General features: G+C 46.9%; 1 long non-coding RNA gene across 1 annotated transcript; it reads right to left on the bottom strand.

Annotated features, from left to right (window-relative positions):
* Positions 1–431: 431 nt before the first annotated feature.
* On the bottom strand, positions 432–6,948 carry LOC307209261. Its single transcript, XR_013835488.1, has 3 exons — positions 6,812–6,948; positions 5,126–5,276; positions 432–1,033 (listed from the first exon to the last, which is right to left on the bottom strand). It is a non-coding gene; the product is annotated as an uncharacterized lncRNA (long non-coding RNA).
* Between the last annotated feature and the right edge of the window lie 276 nt (positions 6,949–7,224).

Here is a 7,224-nt window from a genome sequence, read left to right as displayed (position 1 = left end):
ATTTTTATACCACAAATGTCCTGGTTTATTTTCCTTCTGCTATCATTGCACAGTAGCCCCTCCAGACAATAATAATGCGGCTGCATCAGTGAGGCATCGTAGAACAATTAATGAACCTGGAGAAGTCCCCACCAATGCACTGTTACTGTGGCAAGAACGTGTTGCAGAATGGTTAAGAGTATGGTGCTGAAAATACCACTGTTGCAGGTTTGATCCCCGTAAGGGACAGCAGCATATTCCTGCACTGCAGGGGGTTGGACTAGATGATCCCCAGGGTCCCTTCCAACTCTATGATTTTATGAAAGCAACAACAGCAGCCCTTGTGCTTCTTGTATGAAGCTGGAATAAACCACTGGTCTGCAGGGGGCCCTAAGCACACTTAATAGGGACTAGACCCAGCTTGACACAGTGGGACTAGACACAGTGGGACTTACATCTGAGTAAACATGCCTACGTTTAGATCATTTTTTTAAAAAAAGCAAAAGCTTTATTTTTCCTTATAGTTTTAGGCCCATGTGGCTGAATCTTAGTGTAAAGACAGTACACACACAGCGCTGGTGGGAGGGGCTCTGATTGCTCAATAGTGAGACTAGGAGAAGGGAGTCTCCCATTCCTCCTTGGCTGGGAGAATAATGCCTGTAAGAGTGGGCAGAATTAATCACAGGGAGGCGAAAAGCTCAGCTGCCTTGGGGTGGAAAATATCTGGCAGCATGTTGCAGGCAGCCTTTTGCTGCCTGAGAGCAACGCGCAGCGCATGTTGCCACCGAAGACCAGCAACTGCTTTGCATGTGAGAATCACAAGCCAGGACTTCCCTGCTGACAGGAACGTGGGAAGGGGGAGGGCATCCTTTGCATGCTCTGTAAATTAAACCACCTACTTTGTGAAACAGTAGCACACAGCTTACAAGGGAGCTGAACCGAGTCACCCGAGCCCAAGGGATTTTGAAGACAAAAGATGCTTGCAAGATGTTTATTTCCACCCACCCTCACTTTTGGACTCTGCCAGCTTCATTGATCCCTGTGACGGATGATGCTAGTTATTATGAAAACACAGAAATTGTCAGTGCAAGTCCTTTATCTGGAAGTATTTATTTGGAAGGTGGCGCTGTGGGTTAAAGCCTCAGCGCCTAGGACTTGCCGATCGAAAGGTTGGCGGTTTGAATCCCTGCGGCGGGGTGCGCTCCCGCTGCTCAGTCCCAGCGCCTGCCAACCTAGCAGTTCGAAAGCACCTCCGGGTGCAAGTAGATAAATAGGGACCGCTTACCAGCGGGAAGGTAAACGGCGTTTCCGTGTGCGGCTCTGGCTCACCAGAGCAGCGATGTCACGCTGGCCACGTGACCCGGAAGTGTCTCCGGACAGCGCTGGCCCTTGGCCTCTTAAGTGAGATGGGCGCACAACCCCAGAGTCTGTCAAGACTGGCCCGTACGGGCAGGGGTACCTTTACCTTTACCTTATAATGGAGGGACGCAGGTGGCGCTGTGGGTTAAACCACAGAGCCTTGGACTTTCCGATCAGAAGGTCGACGGTTCGAATCCCCGTGACAGAGTGAGCTCCCGTTGCTCGGTCCCTGCTCCTGCCAACCTAGCAGTTCGAAAGCACGTCAAAGTGCAAGTAGATAAATAGGTGCCGCTCCAGTGGGAAGGTAAACGGTGTTTCTGTGCGCTGCTCTGGTTCACCAGAAGCGGTTTAGTCATGCTGGCCACATGACCCGGAAGCTGTACGCCGGCTCCCTCAGCCAATAAAGCGAGATGAGGGCCGCAACCCCAGAGTTGGTCACGACTGGACCTAATGGTCAAGGGCCCCTTTACCTTTATATCTATAATGGACCCAAGCAACAGGCTTACAATTTCATTAGCTTGTATCCAATGGTGGTTTTGCACTAGCAGAAAGTGTTTCTGCTCATACAAGGTGGGACATCCAGTTTTTCTGCGATGCTCTTACCTGCTGCAACCTTCTGCTCTGTATCCCATAATGCTCTGGAGGCTCCCCTAGCCTTCAGGAGCAACTTTTTCTTTTTTTTTCAAGGCTGCAGAGCATGGGGAGGTTCCATGAAGCTAGCTCAAAGCCAACACTGAATACAACCCGTTTACATGGGGCGGGGGGGGGGGGGGAGTCCAGCTGATTTCTAGGCAGTTGTTGGCATCTGTCTGCCTTGGGAGACAATGGAAGAGGGCACCTTCAGGGGTGAAGGCAAGCCATTGGAGAGTTTACAGCATCACCTGTGGCTGTAGAGACTGATATGGGAGAGGCATGTTTTGTTGCAGCTGGGGCAGGTGAAGATTGTACCATGGCATTTAAGCACTTTATTGACCAAAGACTGCCCAGCTTAAAGCGGGTGGTATAGAGTTCCAAACAGTTTACTTTTATGTAAACATGAATAGGGTCAAAACCATAGGAATATTTCCAATAGAGTAGTATCTATAGACAAGCCAGTAAATGCTGGTCTATATCTGGCATAACTGATCTGGAACCTTTAAATTGCTTAATGGTTCAGTTTCTTTCTTTTTTTAATAATGCAATAAATCTAGGTGGGCAAAGAATTTATTTTTTTAATAATGTCATCCAACTGCAACAGATTAAAATGCAAAGAATTGCAGAAGCCTTCGTGAGTTAAAAAAATTATTGTTGGTATAGAGTCTGTTATGCTTTGAAGCATGCCAATGGTCTGACACGGCATATATATCTAAATGTGGCTGGTACAAGGTATTTAGGCATATGAATTGTCATATAGATTGCCCAGCCAGCCTCCAAGGGAGTTTTGGAGCAAGACGCACATGACACTTGAAGGATTGCAACAAGGAGTCTATTGTGCAGACAGCTCAGAGTCGGGAATATTGCCAAGAAGACCTATGCTCTCTTTGTTTCCTTAGTACCAGAAACAAGTCTGGGCATGATTTTGCCCACAACTGTAGAGATGGTGCTGGGGTTCAATCTCAGAGTTTTCTTGTTCTATTATTATTTTTAAAACACTCATTTGCTGCTCAACCACATCCTTCCCTACTAAGATTCCCAAGATCAGAGCAGTGAAACCAAAAGTAGGTCAGGAGTTCTCAGCTTTATTCTTGTTCCATACCAGAAAAGATTTGTACACTGATTGTCCCACTTCACAAGCTACCCCGCCCCCCGGTTAAGCCTTTTGATGACAACAGTGATCAAACTGCTCTTCATTTAATATGTCAACCCCAGAGCTGGGAACAATGAAATAAACTAACAGTAAAAATATACAGAAAAAGGAAACAATATGCAAAAAGTGCAGAATCCCATTTTTTAAAAATTCCAATAAATAGCATAAATTACCGTGTTTTTTGCTCTGTAACACGCACCCGACCATAACATGCACATAGTTTTTAGAGGAGGAAAATCCATAGGCATGCCACCCGTAGGCATTCCCTCCATAACACGCACAGACATTTCCCCTTACTTTCTAGGAGGAAAAAAGTGTTATGGTGCAAAAAGACGGTAACTATTTCCCAATGGTCGAACAAAACTAAACAGCAGTGAGGACAACAATTAGAATTTCCAATTTAACCAAATTCCTGGGTAAAAAAAAAAAAAGACCAATCAAATGTTTTTTAGCAACAGTTCCCACCCAGAGGAAGCCCACTCACACCCTTTGTCCCTTACCCCAAAGGGGCCTCACTCTGCCAACCGACTCTCGCAACTTCATGCTTTTCACCCCCACGTTCTCACCCTGAGTAGCATTATTTGTTGGCCATAAGGATGCACAGCAACCCCCCCCCCCACAATATGAAGACACTGGGTTGTTAGGGGTGATCGACTCAACTATCCACCGAACAGCTGAAACCAATAGCACATAAATGTGTAAGTACAGCTTTAAGATTGTAGTATATCGTCTTATATGTTAGCAGTAAATCCTACAAGCCTGTTGTGTATACTAACTCTTGAAATGGGATACATCACACAAACCTTCCAATGGGGGGCATTACCCTGGCAATGTGCCCACTTAAATTACACTACCATCCTGCACATTTCTGATTAGAAGAAAGTCCCACTAAGTCAGTATTTTAGAATACTGTACTTTTCTGTGTATAAGATGAGTTTTATGTTAAAATAATCTTTAAAAACTGGGCTCGTCTTATACACAGATAGTGCAGGGGGGGGGAACAGGGGATTGTTTGCTGCTGCGAGCAGGAGATTGTCAGCGGCGATAGTGCAGGTGATTGTGGGCTTCAGCAAGGGCTGTTGTCGATTGGCTGCTGCAGTGGCATTTGGGTGGGCGATTGGCTGCTGCTGGTGGTGAGCGGTCAGACGATTGGTGGCTTCTGCCTCGCGTGCTTTTTCAAATGTTGTTCAGGCGGGTGAGCGATTTTCAGTAATCTTGGGGGGCATGTTATACATGGAAAAATATGGTAGATGGGTTTTGTTTATGCTGAGATAACTGTTTAGACTGATAACCAAGCTCAGAAATTTTGTGTGTGTTTTTTTTTTTAAAACCACAGGTCAGATTGGCGACAGATGCCCCTCTTTATTGATTCAGAAGATTGTGAAGGGAGGGTGGTTATTGCTAACAATGTCATGCTGCATGAATGGAGCCAGTGCAGTTGCATGTTAAATTTGCAGATCTACTGGGTGGAGAGAGCTCTGCTTTGAGAGATGGAGGGAGGGAGCCTGCTCACTGCTTTTGACACACCTGTCCTTCAAAGAAAGGAAGCAAATTAAAAATTTAAAAATAAATACCCACTCTATCTGGATAGCTATGTAGTGTTTGTGTGTGTTTTTTAAAGGTTGCTCAACTTTTGCAGGTCTAAAAACTGCTTTAAAAAAAGAAACCAAAAAAAAAGTTTTAAAATGCCAAGAGCTGTTATATGATGAAACATGCCTGTAATAGATCTTGTGTCTTTGTGGTGTCACAGACATTGTCCCCTAGATGCCCACAATAGTCACTCAAGGTTATGCGAGCTTTGCTTGTCCTGGTTTGTGGGAAGTTTGCCCAGAAATCATAATTTGTTTGTTTGGCTGTTGGGAAACGTAATGTTCTCACATTGAAGATGAAACATCTGCATGCCAAAAGGTTAAATTGTAGGGAGATTTATCTATGTTATTTAATTGCTTAGGTTGGGTATCAAGAAATGCTTCTGGCATATCTTATCATAACCACACTTACTTGGACAAAAATCCAGTGAATGTCAACAGGTGTAAACACTGGGAAAATAGAATTTCTTTCATGGGAGGTCCTGAAGATGCGGTTGCATGAACATCTCATCATGATCAAGCCTTTGTGAAATCTCTGAAGGGTGTTGAAGTCCTTTTCAGCTCTAGGACGGAGCACATCAAAGCAATTGCCTGATCAGAAATTTTGATAACGGGCTATGAACTACAATGGCAGGTATTTGCAAAGAGACCTCACTCTGAACTTCAACTTGCACTCACCATATTTCACCATTCCTTGGGTGCCTCCCTCATGAGAGGTCTGGCGAATGGCAACACAGGAATGGGCCTTTTCTGTGGTGACTCCCTATTTGTGGAATGCTCTCCCCAAGGAGGCTTGCCTGACACCTTCATTACCTCTCAAAGATTTACAATTTTCAGAGTGGTTTAACATTGAATCCCTCAGAAGCAGGTTTGGGGTAGGCTTGCCATAGTCAGAAAAATTCCTGACATGTCCTGGTTTTTGGGTGTAAAAATGGCGTCGGGGTTTTGTTTGCTGAATTGGCAAAATGTCAGGAATGTATGGCAACACGATAGAAAAAGCAGTGGAAACAGCTCAAAAAGCTTTAAAGCCACTATTTTGGGGGGAGGTTTCCCGAAAAAAGCTCAGCCATTTGGGTTTGTTCCCCGGGGAAAAGCCCAACAATTTGGGTGCGGGTGTCAGGAATTTTACTTTTTGAAATATGGTAAGCTTAGTTCTGGCGCGTGCAACTGGTTTGGTTGAGCTGGGTGTGGGGCCTTGGGGGAGCCGCAACTATTATGTGCTGGATCCCTCTTTCCCGGGAACCTTTAGGAACTGAAGCTCTGTAAGGTAAACAGGGATCTCCTACAACTCTCCGCACCATTAACGAGCTCATAGCTGTCAACTTTCAGATTTGAAAATAAGGGATCAGCAGCCTCGAAAATAAGGGATCAGCAGCCTCACCTGTCCTGGGGACAGTCTACGGGATATCTAACAATCCGGGATAGCAGCGGGAACCGGCGCTGGAATAAGGGAATTTCCCGCAAAAAAAGGGAAGGTTGACAGCTATGAACGAGCTGCAGTTCCCAGGATACCTTGACGGAAGCCATGATTGTTTAAAGTGGCACCATAGTGCTTTAATTGTATAATGTGGCTACATAAAGGTAAAGGGACCCCTGACCATCAGGCCCTGTCGTGGCCGACTCTGGGGTTGCGGCGCTCATCTTGCTTTATTGGCCGAGGGAGCCGGCGTACAGCTTCCGGGTCATGTGACCAGCATGACTAAGCCGCTTCTGGCGAACCAGAGCAACGCACGGAAACGCCTTTTACCTTTCCACCGGAGCGGTACCTATTTATCTACTTGCACTTTGACGTGCTTTCGAACTGCTAGGTTGGCAGGAGCAGGGACCGAGTGACGGGAGCTCACCCCGTCGCAGGGATTCGAACCGCCGACCTTCTGATCGGCAAGTCCTAAGCTCTGTGGCTTAACCCACAGCGCCACCCGTGTCCCTGGTGGTGGGTATGTGGCTACATACCCACCATGTGGCTACATACCCATGGGCATGTGGCTACATACCCACCATCAAACAGACACTACTCCTCCCTCCCCCAAGCCCGCATAACGTAGGTAGGGAGAAACAAAAATATGTCCATTTTACAGCTGCAGCAGAGCGAGCTCACCCTGTGATCTGGAAACCAGAAAGTTTAGGGCACAGTCTGCAGCTGCTGAAGAGCCGCTCTGGGCGAAAGCACAGCTCGGGCATTGTATGAGGTGTTTTGCCCACAGAGCCAAAGCAGCAGCAGGGAGTTTCTGAAGCGTCTGCTTTCCCCGTGCTCCGAGCCGTTTAGTCATCCACTCGAGCGTGTCTGCGTGCGGGTGCATGTGACCAGAGGTGGGAGGCGAGGGAGGGAAGGGAAGCGGGGAAAGGCCTTTGGGACTCGGCGAAGATTAAAAAGACTTAACGCTGGCCCTCGCCATGAATGCCTGCTTAATCGCGCCCTGATCTCACACCCAGGGCGGGTCCATTTCACTTTCCTTCGCGGCACTTTCCTGATTCAGCCGCCGCTCCCCAGTCCAGACATGCTTCTGGGGA

Source organism: Podarcis cretensis, assembly GCF_951804945.1.
Source record: "Podarcis cretensis genome assembly, chromosome: 2".
NCBI classification, from domain to species: Eukaryota; Metazoa; Chordata; class Lepidosauria; order Squamata; family Lacertidae; genus Podarcis; species Podarcis cretensis.
The sequence above is the reverse complement of the archived record's forward strand: the minus strand, read 5'-3'. Positions and strand labels throughout refer to the sequence as shown.